We start from the raw sequence: 23456 nt of genomic DNA on the forward strand, positions 1-23456 counted from the left end.
ACAGCAATTGGCATCAAGTCCTGGGGCTCTATTTTGCAGGAGATCGCACGCAGGCTGCGCGCACATCTCCTGCTCGCCTTCAGTCTCCGAGTGGCTCGGGAGACTGTTAGACGGTGAAATCGGCGTCTTTACATATAGTACAGCACTGCGATCAGTGTCACACGGCTGTCCCCCTGGGGCACTAGAGAGCGATCGGCTCTCATAGGCAGAAGCCTATGACAGCCGATCGCCAGGATTGGCTGGCTGTGGGGAGAGGTTTGTTAAAAAAAAAGAAAGACAAATAGTAAAAAGAAGACACAAAAACACACAGATATTTATTTAAAAATAAATAAACAACTGGACAGCGATCAGACCCCACCAACAGAGAGCTCTGTTGGTGGGGAGAAAATGGGGGGAATCACTCGTGTGCTGTGTTGTGCGGCCCTGCAGCTTGGCCATAAAGCTGCAGTAGCCATTTTAGTAAAAATTAGCCTGGTCTTTAGGGGTGTTTACCATTGTGGTCCTCAAGTGGTTAAATTTGTATGAGGATGATGTTTAATGTCACAATTATTTTTCTTTCTCAGCCCAGAGGAACTGAACAAACTCTTGAACTAGGAATTTACGATACCTGTGTGCCTGGCAGTGTCACAGTCTCAGTTGTGTGAGCACTTAGTAAACAAAGGGTTTGTAATATATCACCTAACAACCTCTGACCCTGTTTTGGATGTTTTATTTCAATGAATGCATCATGATGACATATTTCATAAAAAAATCCATGTATCCCCTTTGATGTTGCATGTAGTGATGGTCAAGTAGATGCAAATAACTTCGTGTTGATGCAAATGTATGCAAATTTTTATGCAAATCTATGCGTCTTGAAAATGAACCAACCAAATCCTGCTGAGGTAAAATGTGATTGGTTAATTTTCAAGCTGCATGAATGTGCATAAAAATGTGCATACATTTGCATCAACTTGAAGTTATTTGCATCTACTTGTATAAAGCTGTCGTGTAAGCATACAGGAATCAGTCTGATGAAGCTACATGGGCCGGAAGCTTACTCTTATATATACTTTTAATTTAGCCAATAAATGGTATCGTCCTGACTCAGAACTTCTTGCTGTCTCTGTAGTTATCTCCATTTTTCTTACAGCACTGGAGTCTGTGTTCGGCACCCGCAGTGGTGATTTGGGTTTTTGTACAAATGTGGGTTTCCTGCGCTTTTCCCCGGTAAGAATGGTTTCGGCTACTCCGCAAAGTGTAGTGTTTTGGTCAGGACCGGGCCGAGGCAGAGGCGAGAGAGGCTCCAGCCTCAGGGCACAATGTAGGAGGGGGCACACAACTCGCTCAGCTCAACTCAATCATTCCCCTATTGTGTTTGAAGCAGAGAGAAATTTAGTTAGGAAAGGGTTCTTTACAGTAAGAGTGATTAAGATGTGGAATGCATTGCCACAGGAAGTCGTTATGGCAAACTCTATACCTGCATTTAAAGAGGGCTTAGATGCTTTCCTTGTGTTGAAAGACATCCATGGCTACAATTACTAGGTAATGCCTAATGATGTTGATCCAGGGATTTTATCTGATTGCCATCTGGAGTCGGGAAGGAATTTTTTCCCTTTTGGGGCTAATAGGACCATGGCTTGTAAGGGTTTTTTCGCCTTCCTCTGGATCAACAGGAATATTTCAGGGAGCAGGCTGGGGTTGTACTTTGTACTGGTTGAACTCGATGGACGTATGTCTTTTTTCAACCCAAATAACTATGTAACTATGTAAATAAGAAAAGGGGATACATGGCAGTGACTACAAGCCAGATAACTAGAGAATAAGGTGTTGGGGGCCCTGTGGCGCCTCTTAGCCTGATAGCAATCAGTGTGTGACGGCTGGGGGGGAGGGATGGAGGGGCGCACTTTGGTGTCTCAGCCTTGGGTGCTGGAGGACCTTGTCCCGCCTCTGGTTTTGGTGCTGTATAAATACAGATGTCAGGCTACATACATTGACATTGCAGCAGTCAGGTCACTCACACAGAAGACCTTGTTCCACATAACATACTATTCTCTGCTTTAACCCTTAGACTGCCAGCAATTTTTTTTTTACAAAAGCTACCTGCCCGTGCCAGCTACATTTGTATTGAGGTTAACAAATGTCTTACCCAAATCTACATGTACCAAAGTCCAAATGAGTCAGTAGGGTTGTTATTGAGGCGCTAATTAATTTGAGACGACTGAGAATTATGCTAATTATTATCATACAGAATTATACTCATTATTATGAAAATCTATTGTAAAATGGACTGATCAAATCCTGCGGTAAAAGCATTTGCCTAGTCCATATTCAAACTGCATAGATTGGCAGTAACATTTGCATATTTCTGCATCTACTTAAAATTATTTGCATATTTCAAGTAAGGTAGAAAGTTGGAACTGAGCCAACAAGGGGACACAAAAATTCCTATAGAAGTTCCCTGCAGGTGGGAAGTAGTTTTGTATTAAAAAGCTTTTAGTCTGTGGCAGATGGATGTGAAAACACCGAAAACGCAGAACACCTATAGATGTCAGCGGCAGTTTAAGGGTTCAAGACAAACGTAATTGAATATAACATAATTAATTTATAACATAATGATTAAAACGTTTTTTTTTTGTTTTTTTTTACAATATCAACCGTATCCGAACTGACCCAGTTGAAATCTATGTCCTGCGTCTGGCTGCGGGGATCTGACTGGACATAGATTTCAACACTCATCGCCGCGCTGTATTGCCACTCCCGCCTATCGCGCCGCTCTCTCCCTGTCCCAGACCACTCGCCCTGCCGTCTATATGACAGCAGAGCTGTGTGAGCCGGTCAGGAGCCGTTTTCATTGGCTCCTGGCCCTGTCATTACTGTAAGCCAATCCCATTGGCTTACATTGATTGACATCATCAGGAGCCAATGAAAGAGTCTCCTGACTGGCGCACAGTGCTCTGCCGTCATTAGGCACAGCAGAGAGAGCAACCCGCAGCAGGGATAGAACAGCGCGACCGGGGGGGGCAGCGGAAGATTGCGGTGATTTGTCGGTAAGCGCTGTTTTACCGTGCCAGCAGTCTCTGGTCCTTAAAGAGAATCTGTACTCTACAATTCTTACAATAAAAAGCATACTATTCTATTCATTATGTTCTCCTGGGCCCCTCTGTGCTGTTTCTGCCTCTCCCTGCTGCAATCCTGGCTTGTAATTGCCATTGTTATGCAGTGTTTACAAACAAAAGACATAGCAAGTGATAGGCTGAGAGTAGCTCAGTGTGTGAGTCATACAGAGTGTGCAGGGTGTGTGGAGAGGGTGTGTATAGCTTCTATCCAATCACAAGCAGCACAGCACATTCCAGCCAGACTGCCTGAGCCCGACAGAGATAACACAGCCACTGTGCAAGTAGGAAAGGCTGCAGTAAGCCAGACCACATTAGAACAGGCATAGGAACTTATGGGATATAACAAATAAGGATGAAAATTTTGTTACAGAGTCTCTTTAAGGGGGCAGAGACTGCTGGTACGGAAGTAGTTAATTGCTAAATTATTTAGTGAATGTTTGTCCACATATACTATACTTACCTCACCCCGATTTACATTCTTAAATTGATCAGTGATGCTGCCGTCTTTACTACTGGCAAGGTGAATCATGTTGGATTTTTTTCCCAATCGCATTTTTGTTTTGCGATTCCCAGTGATTTCTGTGCGCTGGGCGTTTTTGCTAAGCATTTTTGTAAGCGGTTTTCCTGAGCGTTTTTCTAATTCACTCCTTGATGCAAGTCAGGAAGTGAACTCTTTGATCCAGAAAATAATAAATACAATGCATTTATTCTTAAAAACACAAACATAATTGCTGCACAAATCGATCTTGTGAGTGTTTTGCGTTTTTTCCTATACCTTCCATTCAGGGCAAATCGCCCGGAAAATGGTCCATGCACCGATTAATGTCAGCGGAAAGCAAACGGAATGCCCCAGTGACAACTATCTCATTGGAAAGCATAGTGTAAGCGATATTAGGGTGATTTGTACAAATCGCCTGTCCTTAAAAAATCCCCAAAACGCCTCTAGTCTGAACGAGCCTTAAAGAGGAACTGTAACATGAAAACGTCCCCTGGGGGGTACTCACCTCGGGTGGGGGAAGCCTCAGGACCCTAATAAGGCTTCCCACGCCGTCCTCTGTCCCTCGGGGGTCTCGCTGCAGCCCTCCGTGCAGCGGTGACGTAATATTTACCTTCCTGGCTCCTGCGCAGGCGCTCTGACGGCGATCGGCTCCGAAGTAGGCGGAAATACCCGATCGCCGTCGGGTCCGCTCTACTGCGCAGGCACAAGTCTCCGGTGCCTGCGCAGTAGAGCGGACCCGACTGAGATCGTGTATTTCCGTCTATTTCCGTGCCGAAAGCAGCCACAGCGCCCCCACTGGAGCCAGCAAAGGTAAATATTGAAGCTACAGTCGGGTCTGTCGCCGGCTGTTCGGAGGGCTGCGGCGAGACCCCCGTGGGACAGAGGGCGGCGTGGGAAGCCTCATTAAGATCCCGAGGCTTCCCCCACCCGAAGTGAGTACCCCCCAGGGGAGGTTTTTAATGTTACAGAGTCTCTTTAACTGACATTGTTATCTAGAAAATCTTTTCATGTTCTGCTATATGGATTGTTAGTTACAGGTCCTCTTTAAAGATCTAAAAATGTATTTATTTATTTATTGTATTTATAAAGCGCCAACATTTTACGCAGTGCTGCAAATGTCCAGACCTGCGAGATCTGCAGTGTCATATCATACAATATTATCACCAGCATGATCTTAGTGAATTGATGCCATTGTCTTCTGCAGAATGGCGGGCAGGGGGATCAGTACATTTTTGGAACTTAAAGGACATCTGTAGTGAGAGGTATATGGAGGCTGCCATATTTATTTCCTTTCAAACAATACCAGTTTCCTGGCAGCTCTGCTGCTCTCTTTTGCTGCAGTCATGTCTGAATTAGACCAGAAACAAGCATGTAGCTAATCCTGTCTGGTCTGCCAACAATGTCAGAAGCACCTGATCTGCTGCATGCTTGTTTTGGGGTCTGTGTCTATAAGTATTAGAGGCAGAGTATCAGCAGGGAAGCCAGGCAACTGGTATTGCTTAAAAGGAAGTAAATATGGCAGCCTCCATATCCTTTCATTACAGTTGTCCTTTAACTTAAAGAGAACCTGTACTCAGTAAAATTATTTAAAATAAACACATGAGGTAACTTCAAATGAACATTACATAGTTACCTTGCCATCAGTTCCTCTCAGAAGCGCACCATTTTCTTCTGACAGTGATTGCTTCGAGTTCTGACAACATTTTGTCAGAATTGAAATATATCAGTTGCTGTCAGTTATTTATCAGTTGCTGTCAGTTATAGCTGAGAGGACAACTGATGTGCCAAGTAATGTCTATGTTTTCCTATGGCTCAAGTGGGCGATATGGCAGTTTAACAGTGTGATGACCAGAAAGCTGTTATGGGGTAATGACCATTTTCAAAATGGAGGACAGAGAATTCCCTTGATCACCATGGACAAACAGGACATGGGAAAGGAGAGAGAGATTGAGGAGTAGACTACACGGGAGGTAAGTATGACCTGTGTATGGTTATTTTAACTTTTAATTTTCAATTCAGGTTTTCTTTAAAGAGGAAGTGTCGCGAAAATCTTAAAATTTAAAACGCATACAAATAAGAAGTACATTTCTCCCAGAGTAAAATGAGCCATAAATTACCTTTACTTTTGTCCTATATTGCTGTCACTTACAGTAGGTAGTAGAAATCTGACATAAGTGACAGGTTTTGGACTAGTCTATTTCTTCATAGGGGATTCTCAGCAAGGCTTTTATTCTTTATAAAGATACTCCCTAAAAAGGATTTATACAATGATGCTGGCCGGCTTCCCTGCTCGCTACACAGTTTTTTGGCAGTTGGACAGAGCAACTGTCATTCACTAAGTGCTTTTGAAAATAAATATATCCCTGAGAATCCCCTATAAAGAGATGGTCTAGTCCAAAACCTGTCACTTCTGTCAGATTTCTACTACCTACTGTAAGTGTCAGCAACATAGAAGTAAAGTAATTATGGCTCATTTTACTCTGGAAAAAATATACTTCTTATTTGTATGTTTGTACATATTTTAAATTTTACAGTTTTTCGCTGTAGTGCCCCTTTAATTGTGTGGGTTGGGGAATTCAGAATCTGCCAAAATTCTGAAGTTTTGCACAAATTTTGAATGCATTCTGAATCTTGCTAATTTGGCAATCCAAAAAATGTGTTGTTTTTTCGCTCTTTAGGTAAAAGAAGGTCTGAACAAACTTTTACAAAACTTATGGAAGTTATTTCTCAGGATTGTTTCTCAAAATCCTAATTTTCAAGTTGAGATTACGAAATTCAGAATTCTAAATCTGTGTTCTCCTCCCTAATCGTTTTCCCAAATAGTGAAATATGTAAAATACAGAAATTAATTAAATAGGGAAATTAATGAAATAGTAAAATATATAAACAAGTAAAATGCATAAAATGGTAAAATACAGGATCTTCTCAAAAAATTAGCATATTGTGATAAAGTTCATTATTTTCTGTAATGTACTGATAAACATTAGACTTTCATATATTTTAGATTCAAATACACACAACTGAAATAGTTCAAGTCTTTTATTGTTTTAATATTGATGATTTTGGCATACAGCTCATGAAAACCCAAATTTCCTATCTCAAAATATTAGCATATTTCATCCGACCAATAAAAGAAAAGTGTTTTTAAAACAAAAAAAGTCAACCTTTAAATAATTATGTTCAGTTATGCACTCAATACTTGGTCGGGAATCCTTATGCAGAAATGACTGCTTCAATGCGGCGTGGCATGGAGGCAATCAGCCTGTGGCACTGCTCAGGTGTTATGGAGGCCCAGGATGCTTCGATAGCGGCCTTAAGCTCATCCAGAGTGTTGGGTCTTGCGTCTCTCAACTTTCTCTTCACAATATCCCACAGATTCTCTATGGGGTTCAGGTCAGGAGAGTTGGCAGGCCAATTGAGCACAGTAATACCATGGTCAGCAAACCATTTACCAGTGGTTTTGGTACTGTGAGCAGGTGCCAGGTCATGCTGAAAAATGAAATCTTCATCTCCATAAAGCTTTTCAGCATATGGAAGCATGAAGTGCTCCAAAATCTCCTGATAGCTAGCTGCATTGACCCTGCCCTTGAAAAAATGCAGTGGACCAACACCAGCAGCTGACATGGCACCCCAGACCATCACTGACTGTGGGTATTTAACACTGGACTTCAGGCATTTTGGCATTTCCCTCTCCCCAGTCTTCCTCTAGACTCTGGCACCTTGATTTCCGAATGACATGTAAAAGTTGCTTTCATCCGAAAAAAGTACTTTGGACCACTGAGCAACAGTCCAGTGATGCTTCTCTGTAGCCCAGTTCAGGCGCTTCTGCCGCTGTTTCTGGTTCAAAAGTGGGTTCATGCTTCCATCTGCTGAAAAGCTTTATGGAGATGAAGATTTCATTTTTCAGCACGACCTGGCACCTGCTCACAGTGCCAAACCCACTGATAAATGGTTTACTGACCATGGTATTACCGTGCTCAATTGGCCTGCCACCTCTCCTGACCTGAACCCCATAGAGAATCTGTGGGATATTGTGAAGAGAAAGTTGAGAGACGCAAGACCCAACACTCTGGATGAGCTTAAGGCCGCTATCGAAGCATCCTGGGCCTCCATAACACCTGAGCAGTGCCACATGCTGATTGCCTCCATGCCACGCCGCATTGAAGCAGTAATTTCTGCAAAAGGATTCCCTACCAAGTATTGAGTGCATAACTGAACATAATTATTTGAAGGTTGACTTTTTTTGTTTTAAAAACACTTTTCTTTTATTGGTCAGATGAAATATGCTAATATTTTGAGATAGGAAATTTGGGTTTTCATGAGCTGTATGCCAAAATCATCAATAGTAAAACAATAAAAGGCTAGAACTACTTCAGTTGTGTGTATTTGAATCTAAAATATATGAAAGTCTAATGTTTATCAGTACATTACAGAAAATAATGAACTTTATCACAATATGCTAATTTTTTGAGAAGATCCTGTACATAAAATAGTTAAATGCTTAAAATAGTGAAATCCATCAGCCAAAATGCCCTCCCCATACAGCTGCGTTACTTATTGCTGTGTAATGCATTACCTTCACTATTTGCCTTCTGTTGTGTGGTGTGGTAGAGTCTCAGGTTCTACTCTAGTTGGGACTCTATCTGCATGGAATCTGTGAGGTCTGGTTCACACTTGGCGATTGCACAGCAGAGTGCTAGATGCCAGGAGGCATTGCACCTCGCCTGTTAGTGAGTGCAGTTTCTATGGATCAGTAGATACTGGTTTTATTGTAATTCCTTGATAAAGGGACGCATGGTCGTTCCGAAACATTGAATCATGATTTTTGCATTACAATAAAATCGCATACTACCACTTATTGGTGTGCCATCTGTTGTTCTTTGGATTGACTATTGGCGGTGGAGTTGTACATCGCATTGTCTAAGCACCCAATCTACATTCAGACTCCTATCATTTGTGTGCAGGGTTGCACTTGCCTCTTTTTCTTATTGCCGATCACCTGTCATGGAAACATTATTGATATTATGCATAACCTGTTGGGGGGATCTCTGCCAAGAGTCTAATGTGTGTACAGTGGCCTCCATGCACCACAATGCATCGCGGAGAGTTCCGGATTATCTTGGCACAGTGCAGGCCAACCCCACTGTTTCCCTCCTTTCCCTTCCTGCTCCATTATGCGCCACGCCCTGTCCCTGCTCCATGGCAACAGAATGCATCGCTAGTTGAAATGTTGTCCATCGGATAAAGTCCTGCTCCCTGTGGGCATCAGTAGTAATATGAGTGTGCACACTTTTACAAAAAGGAGTACTGGGCTTCTGAGGCTTATGCCCCAGTAAACAACAAACGGCGAGTATTGATTAAGCTCGGTTCCCACATCAGCATTCCCATTCGGAGTGGAGTGGACCAGTTCAGTGTGCACTCTGTTGACTATGGGCAACACATCCATTTACCAGGAAAAATTAAGCCAGTTGAGAATCTGCGATCTGATTTTTTGAGAAAGCAAATCCTATTTTTTAACAGGAGGATCTACTTCCTGCATTCCTCTGAGCGGCAAAATACTTACTCAGCAGGAACGTTCATGCAAGGAGAACCGAGCCTTAGGCCTCTTTCACAGTGGGACGTTAAAGTCGCACGTTATAAAAATGTATAACGCAGACTAAAGCACAGCAATACAAACTCTATGCGACATTCACAGTGCACACGTTGCGTTGTGTGTAACGTGGAGCAATATTTAGACAGTGCTGCATGCTATGCATTTAGCAATACATTTGCTGCGTTGTGTTGCACATGCTCAGTAATGCGCCATTTTCATTCCATCAGTATGCGAAGAAAATTGGCGCACCAAGAGACACATAACGCAGTGCAAAATAAGGTCCAATTTCATAACCTACATGCGCTGCGTTAGGGGCACGTTGTCCGACTTTAACATTGCATCAAACGCAACGTCCCGCTGTGAAAGAGGCCTTAGGGCTATTATATTGGGTTATGTGTAGATTAGGAGAGAAGGAATAGGAGATGGAGAGGGAGAGGTTAGTGCTAGTCATTAGACTTTAGAAGCTTTAAGAGGGACTGCAGTGCAAATGACAATTAATAAAATTGCTTATTTTTTTACAATATTAATTTATAGATTATTAAGTGGATGTTTGCTCATTGTAGAATCTTTCCTTTCCCTGATTTACATTCTGAATTTTTTTTGGGGGGACAGGGAGAAATTGGCAGCGCTCTAAAGGTGCCCATACACTCGTCAGATTGGCAGCAGACAGATAAGAAATGCATCTGATGATCTATCTGATGCGTTTTTAGAACATTTTTTACCAGGATAGAATTCCAATAGATTTCAGTTTGAAATCTGTTGAAATTCGATCTGATGGCATTTTTTGCCATCAGATTTCCATTAAGGCCAATGCAAACTGATAAGCAATCTCATCAGATCGACCTAAATTTTCCACCCTGCTAGTTCGATGGAAATCCATCGAAATCGATCGAAATCGGCCGTCGATCGGTCGATTGGCCAACCGATTTGCGATCGATCGATCGATCGATCGATCGCGATCGATCGGTCGGCCAGAAAATCGGCTGAGTGTATGGGCTGCTTTAATCAGACTGCAACTGAAATGACTACCAACAGAGGCGTGCAGAGCCCCCTAGAGGCTAAATACATACCTTGTATTCAAAACAGATGCATACTATGTGCTAATCCCTCAACTCAGATCAAAAATAAATGCAAACTGAAATAGCACATGGATGCAGCTAGCCATAAGTAAACTTACATTTCTATAAAGCAGGAGGAGGTGGCAGTGCTTCTCAAGGCAGGATGCATCTGATTGACCAGCAGCATGGATGTGCAGAGTCTAATTATAGGCAGGTTACACAACTTGCAATGAAAACAGATGCAATAAAATGGAGGATGTTGGCTTCCAAAAAACAGTTTGCGTGTGTAATGAATAGCGGAGATGCCGCTGCGCGGTCTGGCGGCGGGGCGGCTGCCTCCGTGTTCAGACCGGCGGTTTCCGCACAGCAACATGTGTCTGGTTTGCCTGGGCCTTCTAGCACACACAGATGAAGAGCTACGCGCGCGCCAGGAGACAGGACCTTTATGCCAACAGGAGAGGTATCAGCTGATCAGGACCATCAGCTGATCCCAGCGGAACTCCTGATTGGCTGAGCGGCTGGGGGCGGCGCTGCGGAGCGCTGCAGTATATATAGATCTTGCTTGTCAGTTGCTGGTTGTCTGCCGTTGTGAATACTTACGTGTGAGCACTCAGACCACAGTCAGATCCTACAGTGTGTTAGAACCAGTTGGACCTGGGAATTCACACTTAGCCAGATTACGCTCTTGTTATTACTGTGTTATACTTTAGACCAGTTCCAGGGTGTTGAGACCAAGGACCTCACACCCAAACTTAGGATTAGGGCCTTTTTCCACTAGCCTGCTATTTACGATTTGCTTCTGATCGCAAATCGCAAGGTACATTAAACTAATGGAAACTGCAGCAGCAATTTCCATTAGTGCGATCCGATTGCAATGAGATTTTGGTCAAAGCGCAATCGTTGTCCTGCTGCGTTTTGTATGCGATTGAGCTGGACTCTAATGAGTATAGTAGCTCAATCGCAATCACATGGTGGAAATTGAAACGCAATTGCGATCGCGATCGGAATCGCGATCGCAATCGCGATCGCATTTCATAGTGGAAATTGCTGTGTTATACCTTAGACCAGTTCCAGGGTGTTGAGACCAAGGACCTCACACCCAAGTTTAGGATTACTGTGTCATTGCTGTGTTATACCTTAGACCAGTTCCCGGGTGTTGAGACCAAGGACCTCACACCCAAGCTTAGGATTACTGTGTCATTGCTGTGTTATACCTTAGACCAGTTCCAGGGTGTTGAGACCAAGGACCTCACACCCAAGCATAGGATACTGTGTTATTCTTTAGACTAGTTCCCGGGTGTCGAGACCAAGGACCTCACACCTCAGACTAGGATTGTGCTTTATATCTGTTATGACCATTTGCTCTGTCGACCTCTCTCTTGCTTTCTGATTCGGTACCTCTGCCTATCTGCCTACCAGTTGCCAACCTTGCCTGTACCCGGTTACCGAATCAGCCTTCTGTCTTTGTACCTTATCTGCTCGTGTGTTGCCGACCTGGCCTGCCCAACCCTTCTGGCTGTCACTCATCCCTCGAGTGTTCAGTCTGTCTGTACTATCCGTGACACTATTCCACCAAGTATCAGTTAGCTGCAAGGACCTCCTGCTCCTCAGAGTCCTTCCTGCAGTGCAGCCAGTGGCCTCTATCCCATAGGAGTCCTCTGGCTGCAGTACAGTCTGATTCCCAGTTTACCAGGGAGTCACTGGCTACCAGATTATCTCTATCCCCTCTCTTTAGGAGATAGTTCCTGCACAGCCGAGGGCCACCTGCTCCTCAGGTGGTCTCTGGCCGAAGTTATCTGTATCTCCCGCCCCACGGGAGATAGCCTACAGTTGCACCAAACACTTACACTTTATTAGGTGTCCAGAGGTTAGTCATACTTGTATTATTGGTGATTCTGCAGATCATCCATAATCAGGTATACATCTGTATTGTTGATGATTCTGCAGATTATCAATGATCAGATTCTCTCTGTGTGCTGACACCAATCGTTACAGAGTGCAGGCTGTTCTGTACTAGACTTTTCCACCACGTTGAGGTATCCTCACGGAAGAGACTGTAACCTCTAATTAACAAAGAAACATTATGTTTCACTATGTTTTTGTTAATGCGCATTCACAGTGGCAGCGAGGCATACTTTCATGGTACTGCATGCCTCACTGTATGCTTGCATCACAGGGCTAACGTGCAATGAAACTTTTCTGAACTGTTGCGGTATGCATGGAAAATACATACATCACAACCTTCTGTTGATAGTGAAAGAGCCGGATGTTAAAGCAGACCTGAACTCAGAACTTCCTCTCTGCTCTAAAAGATAAGCAACAGCATAGTAAAATTTAAAGAAACATTTTCTTGTTACAGCTGATACAAATCCTGCAATACATCTGCAGTGTGTCTACTTCCTGCTTTCATGGAAGCAGACATAATGTTAACCACTTGCCGACCGCCCACAGCCCATGGGCGGCGGCAAAGTGGACGCCTAAAGGACCGCAATACGCCTTCAGGCGGCGCGTCCTTTAGGCATGCCGGGGGAGCGATCGCGTCATTAACCACTTGCCGACCGCACGCTTATACCGTGCGTCGGCAAAGTGGCAGCTGCAGGACCAGCGACGCAGTACTGCGTCGCCAGCTGCAGCCTAATTAATCAGGAAGCAGCCGCTCGTGCGAGCGGCTGCTTCCTGTCAAATCACGGCGGGGGGCTCCGTGAATAGCCTGCGGGCCGCCGATGGCGGCTCGCAAGCTAAATGTAAACACAAGCGGAAATAATCCGCTTTGTTTACATTTGTACGGCGCTGCTGCGCAGCAGCGCCGTAAGGCAGATCGGCGATCCCCGGCCAATCAGCGGCCGGGGATCGCCGCCATGTGACAGGGGACGTCCTGTCACTGGCTGCACAGGACGGATAGCGTCCTGTGCAGCCCAGATCTCCCGGGGGAGAAGGTAGGAGAGGGAGGGGGGAGAATGTCGCCGCGGAGGGGGGCTTTGAGGTGCCCCCCCCGCAAAATGCCTGCAAGTAGGAGCGATCAGACCCCCCCTGCACATCATCCCCATAGGGGGGAAAAAAGGGGGGCGATCTGATCGCTCTGTGTGGCCGCGGATCTGTGCTGGGGGCTGCAGAGCCCACCCAGCACAGATCCAAACAAACAGCGCTGGTCCTTAAGGGGGGGTAAAGGGTGGGTCCTCAAGTGGTTAATGACGCGCGCTTCCCCCGGCAACTGGCTCCGCCCACCCGCCGTAACATCCCGCCGGCCATACGGAAGCGCCGGCGGGATGTTAACCCCGCGATCGCCGCTACAAAGTGTATAATACACTTTGTAATGTATACAAAGTGTATTATACAGGCTGCCTCCTGCCCTGGTGATCCCAGTGTCCGAGGGACCACCAGGGCAGGCTGCAGCCACCCTAGTCTGCACCCAAACACACTGATCTGCCCCCCCCCGCCCACTGATCGCCCACAGCACCCCTCAGACCCCCCCCTGCCCACCCCCCAGACCCCTGTTTGCACCCAATCACCCCCCTAATAACCCATCAATCACTCCCTGTCACTATCTGTCAACGCTATTTTTTTTTTTATCCCCCCCCTGCCCCCTGCCCCCTCCTGATCACCCCCCCACCCCTCAGATTCTCCCCAGACCCCCCCCAGACCCCCCCCCCCCCCCTGTGTACTGTATGCATCTATCTTCCCTGATAACCTGTCAATCACCCGTCAATCACCCATCAATCACCCATCAATCACCCCCTGTCACTGCCACCCAACAATCAGCCCCTAACCTGCCCCTTGCGGGCAATCTGATCACCCACCCACACCAATAGATCGCCCGCAGATCCGACATCAGATCACCTCCCAAATCCATTGTTTACATCTATTCTCTCCTCTAAACACCCACTAATTACCCATCAATCACCCATCAATCACCCCCTATCACCACCTGTCACTTTTACCAGATCAGACCCCTAATCTGCCCCTTGCGGGCACCCAATCACCCGCCAACACGCTCAGATTGCCCTCTGACCCCCCCTTATCAATTCGCCAGTGCATTAATTACATCTGTTCTTCCCTGTAATAACCCACTGATCACCTGTCAATCACCTGCCAATCACCTATCACCATCAATCACCCCCTGTCACCCCCTGTCACTGCCACCCATCAATCAGCCCCTAACCTGCCCCTTGCGGGCAATCTGATCACCCACCCACACCATTAGATCGCCTGCAAACCCGCCGTCAGATTACCTCCCAAATGTATTGTTTACATCTGTTATCTTCTCTAAACACCCACTAATTACCCATCAATCACCCATCAATCACCCCCTATCACCACCTGTCACTGTTACCTATCAGATCAGACCCTAATCTGCCCTTGCGGGCACCCAATCACCCGCCTACACGCTCAGATTGCCCTCAGACCCCCCCTTATCAATTCGCCAGGGGCATTATTTACATCTGTCCTTCCCTGTAATAACCCACTGATCACCTGTCAATCACCTGTCAATCACCCATCAATCACCCCCTGTCACTGCCACCCATCAATCACCCCTGTCACTGCCACCCATCAATCAGCCCCTAACCTGCCCCTTACGGGCAAACTGATCACCCACCCACACCAATAGATCGCCCGCAGATCCGACATCAGATCACCACCCAAGCGCAGTGTTTCCATCTATTCTCTCCTCTAAACACCCACTAATTACCCATCAATCACCCCCTATCACCACCTGTCACTGTTACCCATCAGATCAGACCCTAATCTGCCCCTTGCGGGCACCCAATCACCCGCCTACACGCTCAGATTGCCCTCAGACCCCCCTTATCAATTCGCCAGGGCATTATTTACATCTGTCCTTCCCTGTAATAACCCACTGATCACCTGTCAATCACCTATCAATCACCCATCAATCACCCCCTGTCACTGCCACCCATCAATCACCCACTGTCACTGCCACCCATCAATCAGCCCCTAACCTGCCCCTTGCGGGCAATCTGATCACCCACCCACACCAATAGATCGCCCGCAGATCCGACGTCCGATCACCTCCCAAGTGCAGTGTTCACATCTGTTCTCTACCCTAAACACCCACTAATTACCCATCAATCACCCCCTGTCACTGCTACCTATCAGATTAGACCCCTATCTGCCCCTAGGGCACTCAATCACCCGCCCACACCCTCAACCCTTCTGGCTGTCACTCATCCCTCGAGTGTTCAGTCTGTCTGTACTATCCGTGACACTATTCCACCAAGTGTCAGTTAGCTGCAAGGACCTCCTGCTCCTCAGAGAGTCCTTCCTGCAGTGCAGCAAGTGGCCTCTATCCCATAGGAGTCCTCTGGCTGCAGTACAGTCTGATTCCCAGTTTACCAGGGAGTCACTGGCTACCAGATTATCTCTATCCCCTCTCTTTAGGAGATAGTTCCTGCACAGCCGAGGGCCACCTGCTCCTCAGGTGGTCTCTGGCCGAAGTTATCTGTATCTCCCGCCCCACGGGAGATAGCCTACAGTTGCACCAAACACTTACACTTTATTAGGTGTCCAGAGGTTAGTCATACTTGTATTATTGGTGATTCTGCAGATCATCCATAATCAGGTATACATCTGTATTGTTGATGATTCTGCAGATTATCAATGATCAGATTCTCTCTGTGTGCTGACACCAATCGTTACAGAGTGCAGGCTGTTCTGTACTAGACTTTTCCACCACGTTGAGGTATCCTCACGGAAGAGACTGTAACCTCTAATTAACAAAGAAACATTATGTTTCACTATGTTTTTGTTAATGCGCATTCACAGTGGCAGCGAGGCATACTTTCATGGTACTGCATGCCTCACTGTATGCTTGCATCACAGGGCTAACGTGCAATGAAACTTTTCTGAACTGTTGCGGTATGCATGGAAAATACATACATCACAACCTTCTGTTGATAGTGAAAGAGCCGGATGTTAAAGCAGACCTGAACTCAGAACTTCCTCTCTGCTCTAAAAGATAAGCAACAGCATAGTAAAATTTAAAGAAACATTTCCTTGTTACAGCTGATACAAATCCTGCAATACATCTGCAGTGTGTCTACTTCCTGCTTTCATGGAAGCAGACATAATGTTAACCACTTGCCGACCGCCCACAGCCCATGGGCGGCGGCAAAGTGGACGCCTAAAGGACCGCAATACGCCTTCAGGCGGCGCGTCCTTTAGGCATGCTGGGGGAGCGATCGCGTCATTAATGACGCGCGCTTCCCCCGGCAACTGGCTCCGCCCACCCGCCGTAACATCCCGCCGGCCATACGGAAGCGCCGGCGGGATGTTAACCCCGCGATCGCCGCTACAAAGTGTATAATACACTTTGTAATGTATACAAAGTGTATTATACAGGCTGCCTCCTGCCCTGGTGATCCCAGTGTCCGAGGGACCACCAGGGCAGGCTGCAGCCACCCTAGTCTGCACCCAAACACACTGATCTGCCCCCCCCCGCCCACTGATCGCCCACAGCACCCCTCAAACCCCCCTGCCCACCCCCCAGACCCCTGTTTGCACCCAATCACCCCCCTAATAACCCATCAATCACTCCCTGTCACTATCTGTCAACGCTATTTTTTTTTTTATCCCCCCCCTGCCCCCTGCCCCCTCCTGATCACCCCCCCACCCCTCAGATTCTCCCCAGACCCCCCCCCAGACCCCCCCCCCCCCCTGTGTACTGTATGCATCTATCTTCCCTGATAACCTGTCAATCACCCGTCAATCACCCATCAATCACCCATCAATCACCCCCTGTCACTGCCACCCAACAATCAGCCCCTAACCTGCCCCTTGCGGGCAATCTGATCACCCACCCACACCAATAGATCGCCCGCAGATCCGACATCAGATCACCTCCCAAATCCATTGTTTACATCTATTCTCTCCTCTAAACACCCACTAATTACCCATCAATCACCCATCAATCACCCCCTATCACCACCTGTCACTTTTACCAGATCAGACCCTAATCTGCCCCTTGCGGGCACCCAATCACCCGCCAACACGCTCAGATTGCCCTCTGACCCCCCCCCCCTTATCAATTCGCCAGTGCATTAATTACATCTGTTCTTCCCTGTAATAACCCACTGATCACCTGTCAATCACCTGCCAATCACCTATCACCCATCAATCACCCCCTGTCACCCCCTGTCACTGCCACCCATCAATCAGCCCCTAACCTGCCCCTTGCGGGCAATCTGATCACCCACCCACACCATTAGATCGCCCGCAAACCCGCCGTCAGATTACCTCCCAAATGTATTGTTTACATCTGTTATCTTCTCTAAACACCCACTAATTACCCATCAATCACCCATCAATCACCCCCTATCACCACCTGTCACTGTTACCTATCAGATCAGACCCTAATCTGCCCCTTGCGGGCACCCAATCACCCGCCTACACGCTCAGATTGCCCTCAGACCCCCCCTTATCAATTCGCCAGGGCATTATTTACATCTGTCCTTCCCTGTAATAACCCACTGATCACCTGTCAATCACCTGTCAATCACCCATCAATCACCCCCTGTCACTGCCACCCATCAATCACCCCTGTCACTGCCACCCATCAATCAGCCCCTAACCTGCCCCTTACGGGCAAACTGATCACCCACCCACACCAATAGATCGCCCGCAGATCCGACATCAGATCACCACCCAAGCGCAGTGTTTCCATCTATTCTCTCCTCTAAACACCCACTAATTACCCATCAATCACCCCCTATCACCACCTGTCACTGTTACCCATCAGATCAGACCCTAATCTGCCCCTTGCGGGCACCCAATCACCCGCCTACACGCTCAGATTGCCCTCAGACCCCCCTTATCAATTCGCCAGGGCATTATTTACATCTGTCCTTCCCTGTAATAACCCACTGATCACCTGTCAATCACCTATCAATCACCCATCAATCACCCCCTGTCACTGCCACCCATCAATCACCCACTGTCACTGCCACCTATCAATCAGCCCCTAACCTGCCCCTTGCGGGCAATCTGATCACCCACCCACACCAATAGATCGCCCGCAGATCCGACGTCCGATCACCTCCCAAGTGCAGTGTTCACATCTGTTCTCTACCCTAAACACCCACTAATTACCCATCAATCACCCCCTGTCACTGCTACCTATCAGATTAGACCCCTATCTGCCCCTAGGGCACTCAATCACCCGCCCACACCCTCAGAATGCCCTCAGACCCCAGCCCTGATCACCTCGCCAGTGCATTGCTTGCATCTATTCCCCCCTCTAATCACACCTTGAGACACCCATCAATCACCTCCTGTCACCCCCTAGCACACCTACCCATCAGATCAGGCCCTAATTTGCCCCGTGTGGGCTCCTGATCACTCGGCCAAACCCTCAGATCCCCCTCAGACCCCCTTCCGATCACCTCCCCAGTGCATTGATTGCATCTATTTTCCCCTCTAACCACCCCCTGAGACACCCATCAATCACCTCCTGTCACCCCCCTAGCACTCCTATCTATCAGATCAGGCCCAATACAACCTGTCATCTAAAAGGCCACCCTGCTTATGACCGGTTCCACAAAATTCGCCCCCTCATAGACCACCTGTCATCAAAATTTGCAGATGCTTATACCCCTGAACAGTCATTTTGAGACATTTGGTTTCCAGACTACTCACGGTTTTGGGCCCGTAAAATGCCAGGGCGGTATAGGAACCCCACAAGTGACCCCATTTTAGAAAAAAAGACACCCCAAGGTATTCTGTTAGGTGTATGACGAGTTCATAGAAGATTTTATTTTTTGTCAAAAGTTAGCGGAAATTGATTTTTATTGGGTTTTTTTCACAAAGTGTCATTTTTCACTAACTTGTGACAAAAAATAAAATCTTCTATGAACTCGCCATACACCTAACGGAATACCTTGGGGTGTCTTCTTTCTAAAATGGGGTCACTTGTGGGGTTCCTATACTGCCCTGGCATTTTAGGGGCCCTAAACCGCGAGGAGTAGTCTAGAAAACAAATGCCTCAAAATGACCCGTGAATAGGACGTTGGGCCCCTTAGCGCACCTAGGCTGCAAAAAAGTGTCACACATGTGGTACCGCCGTACTCAGGAAAAGTAGTATAATGTGTTTTGGGGTGTATTTTTACACATACCCATGCTGGGTGGGAGAAATTTCTATGTAAATGGTCAATTGTGTGTAAAACAAATCAAACAATTGTCATTTACAGAGATATTTCTCCCACTTAGCATGGGTATGTGTAAAAATACACCCCAAAACACATTATACTACTTCTCCTGAGTACGGCGGTACCACATGTGTGGCACTTTTTTACACCCTAAGTACGCTAAGGGGCCCAAAGTCCAATGAGTACCTTTAGGATTTCACAGGTCATTTTGCGACATTTGGTTTCAAGACTACTCCTCACGGTTTAGGGCCCCTAAAATGCCAGGGCAGTATAGTAACCCCACAAATGACCCCATTCTAGAAAGAAGACACCCAAAGGTATTCCGTTAGGAGTATGGTGAGTTCATAGAAGATTTTATTTTTTGTCAAAAGTTAGCGGAAAATTGATTTTTATTGTTTTTTTCACAAAGTGTCATTTTCCACTAACTTTTGACAAAAAATAAAATCTTCTATGAACTCACCATACTCCTAACGGAATACCTTGGGGTGTCTTATTTCTAAAATGGGGTCATTTGTGGGGTTCCTATACTGAACTGGCATTTTAGGGGCCCTAAACCGTGAGGAGTAGTCTGGAAATCAAATTTCGCAAAATGACCTGTGAAATCCTAAAGGTACTCATTGGACTTTGGGCCCTTTAGCGCAGTTAGGGTGCAAAAAAGTGCCACACATGTGGTATTGCCATACTCGGGAGAAGTAGTACAATGTGTTTTGGGGTGTATTTTTACACATACCCATGCTGGGTGGGAGAAATACCTCTGTAAATGACAATCTTTTGATTTTTTTACACACAATTGTCCATTTACAGAGTTATTTCTCCCACCCAGCATGGGTATGTGTAAAAATACACCCCAAAACACATTGTACTACTTCTCCCGAGTACGGCGATACCACATGTGTGGCACTTTTTTGCACCCTAACTGCGCTAAAGGGCCCAAAGTCCAATGAGTACCTTTAGGATTTCACAGGTCATTTTGCGGAATTTGATTTCCAGACTACTCCTCACGGTTTAGGGCCCCTAAAATGCCAGGGCAGTATAGGAACCCCACAAATGACCCCATTTTAGAAAGAAGACACCTCAAGGTATTCCGTTAGGAGTATGGTGAGTTCATAGAAGATTTTATTTTTTGTCACAAGTTAGTGGAAAATGACACTTTGTGAAAAAAACAATAAAAATCAATTTTCCGCTAACTTTTGACAAAAAATAAAATCTTCTATGAACTCACCATACTCCTAACGGAATACCTTGGGGTGTCTTCTTTCTAAAATGGGGTCATTTGTGGGGTTCCTATACTGCCCTGGCATTTTAGGGGCCCTAAACCGTGAGGAGTAGTCTGGAAATCAAATTCCGCAAAATGACTTGTGAAATCCTAAAGGTACTCATTGGACTTTGGGCCCTTTAGCGCAGTTAGGGTGCAAAAAAGTGCCACACATGTGGTATTGCCGTACTCAAGAGAAGTAGTAGAATGTGTTTTGGGGTGTATTTTTACACATACCCATGCTGGGTGGGAGAAATAACTCTGTAAATGGACAATTGTGTGTAAAAAAAATGAAAAAATTGTCATTTACAGAGATATTTCTCCCACCCAGCATGGGTATGTGTAAAAATACACCCCAAAACACATTCTACTACTTCTCTTGAGTACGGCAATACCACATGTGTGGCACTTTTTTGCAGCCTAACTGCGCTAAGGGGCCCAAAGTCCAATGAGCACCTTTAGGCTCTACAGGGGTGCTTACAAATTAGCACCCCCCAAAATGCGAGGACAGTAAACACACCCCACAAATGACCCCATTTTGGAAAGTAGACACTTCAAGGTATTCAGAGAGGGGCATGGTGAGTCCGTGGCAGATTTCATTTTTTTTTGTCGCAAGTTAGAAGAAATGGATTCTTTTTTTTTTTCTTTTTTTTTGTCACAAAGTGTCATTTTCCCCTTACTTGTGACAAAAAATAATATCTTCTATGAACTCACTATGCCTCTCAGTGAATACTTTGGGATGTCTTCTTTCCAAAATGGGGTCATTTGGGGGGTATTTATACTATCCTGGAATTCTAGCCCCTCATGAAACATGACAGGGGGTCAGAAAAGTCATAGATGCTTGAAAATGGCAAAATTCACTTTTTGCACCATAGTTTGTAAACGCTATAACTTTTACCCAAACCAATAAATATACACTGAATGGTTTTTTTTTATTAAAAACATGTTTGTCCACATTTTTCGCGCTGCATGTATACAGAAATTTTACTTTATTTGAAAATTGTCAGCACAGAAAGTTAAAAAAATCATTTTTTTGCCAAAATTCATGTCTTTTTTGATGAATATAATAAAAAGTAAAAATCGCAGGAGCAATCAAATAGCACCAAAAGAAAGCTTTATTAGTGACAAGAAAAGGAGCCAAAATTCATTTAGGTGGTAGGTTGTATGAGCGAGCAATAAACCGTGAAAGCTGCAGTGGTCTGAATGGAAAAAAAGTGGCCGGTCCTTAAGGGGTAGAAAGACTGTGGTCCTCAAGTGGTTAAAGTGAACCCCCGGACTAAAAATCTACTCAGCAGATCTGAAAAGGCTTGGTGTTTCTTTAACAGTTTCACAGCATCAGAACTTTGTTTTTCTTACCAAAGCATCATTTTTAGCGGCATTTTTTGCTACGCTCCACCCACCAAAGAAAACTGCCCGTGCTTTTTTTCCCTGATGCCTTGCAAAGCATGATGGGACTTCCTATGTTGTTTACATTGCCTAGCAACTGGGAGGGGTGATGATCAGCACACAGGACAGTTGCAATGTCTCATGCTCCCTGTCACCTCCTTTCAACCAAAAAGATGTCTGCCCTCATTAAATCAAGCATTTGCCTGTTCTTTTAAAACAGGGTGGGTAAGAGATTATATTACCTATCTATTTTAATTAACATAACTAATGTAACTTAATGACAGTATGTTTGTTTAGGCTGAAGTTCCTCTTTAACATCTGCAGAGGCACCCAGCTTACATAGCTGAGATATCAGATTACAGTTGTGATTAGTCACAGATAAGAAGGAATTAGAAAGGTTAAACTCTCTAAATACATGATACAGGATGCATTTTTCTTTGTTTTTTTTTCTGTCCTGTGCATAAGTTCAGGTCCACTTTAAATGAAAGTTAGGATTTGTTGTCAGAAAGTGTTTAGCATTGAAAGAAGCAGTAAGGGCTAGATGTCATGAAGGGGTTAGTATTAAGAGGAGAGGGTACTGTGAGGCATCAAGAAGGGGCTGATGTTAAAAGACCACTATCAAGAAAAAGGTGTACATGTAAAAAGCATCCCTCTAAAATGTATATTTCTCCCAGAGTAAAATGGCCTATAAATTCTGACAGGTTTTGGACTAGTCTCATAACTCATGGGGGATTCTCAGTATGACCTTTATTCCAAAAGCACTCTATGGAGTGGATCACAAAGATTCAGGCCAGTCTCCCTACTCGCTGGCACACTATTTTGGCAGTTGGATTGTCTTTCAGCAAGAGATGGAACGAACAGTTTGCCTGGCCCTGTGACAAACTATTCAACGAACAGTACCTGCAGCTACTTAATGAAAGGACCACTATCACAAAAAAGTGTAAAATTTAACAATAAGTGTAAACATATACAAATAAGAAGTACATTTCTTGCAGAATAAAATGAGCCATAAATTACTTCTCTCCTATGTAGCTGTCACTTACAGCAAGTAAGAGAAATCTGAAATTACCGACAGGTTTTGGGTTAGTCCATCTCTCCATAGGCCTTTATTCTTTATTAAGACACTCCCTGAAAAACTTACAAAGATGCTGGCAAGCCTCCCTGTTACACTTTTTTGGCAGTTGGATGGAGCAATTGCCATTTTCTAGGTACTTTTGAAAATAAAGAAAACCCTGAGAATCCTTCATGAGGAGATGAGCTGATCTAAAACCTGTTGGTTCTGTCATATTTCTATTACCTACTGTAAGTGAAAGCAACATACAGTAGGAGAAAAGTAATTTATGTCTCATTTTACTCTGGGGAAAAAATTTACTTATTTGTATATGTTTACATGTACTTTAAATTTTACA

General features: G+C 45.4%; 1 protein-coding gene across 1 annotated transcript in view; it reads left to right on the plus strand.

Annotated features, from left to right (window-relative positions):
• The window catches only part of VAX2 (ventral anterior homeobox 2), a 174827-nt gene that overhangs the window by 14138 nt on the left and 137233 nt on the right, over positions 1 to 23456 (plus strand). The window lies entirely within an intron of this gene.

The sequence above is a fragment of the Hyperolius riggenbachi genome, chromosome 1, assembly GCF_040937935.1.
Source record: "Hyperolius riggenbachi isolate aHypRig1 chromosome 1, aHypRig1.pri, whole genome shotgun sequence".
Taxonomy (NCBI): Eukaryota; Metazoa; Chordata; class Amphibia; order Anura; family Hyperoliidae; genus Hyperolius; species Hyperolius riggenbachi.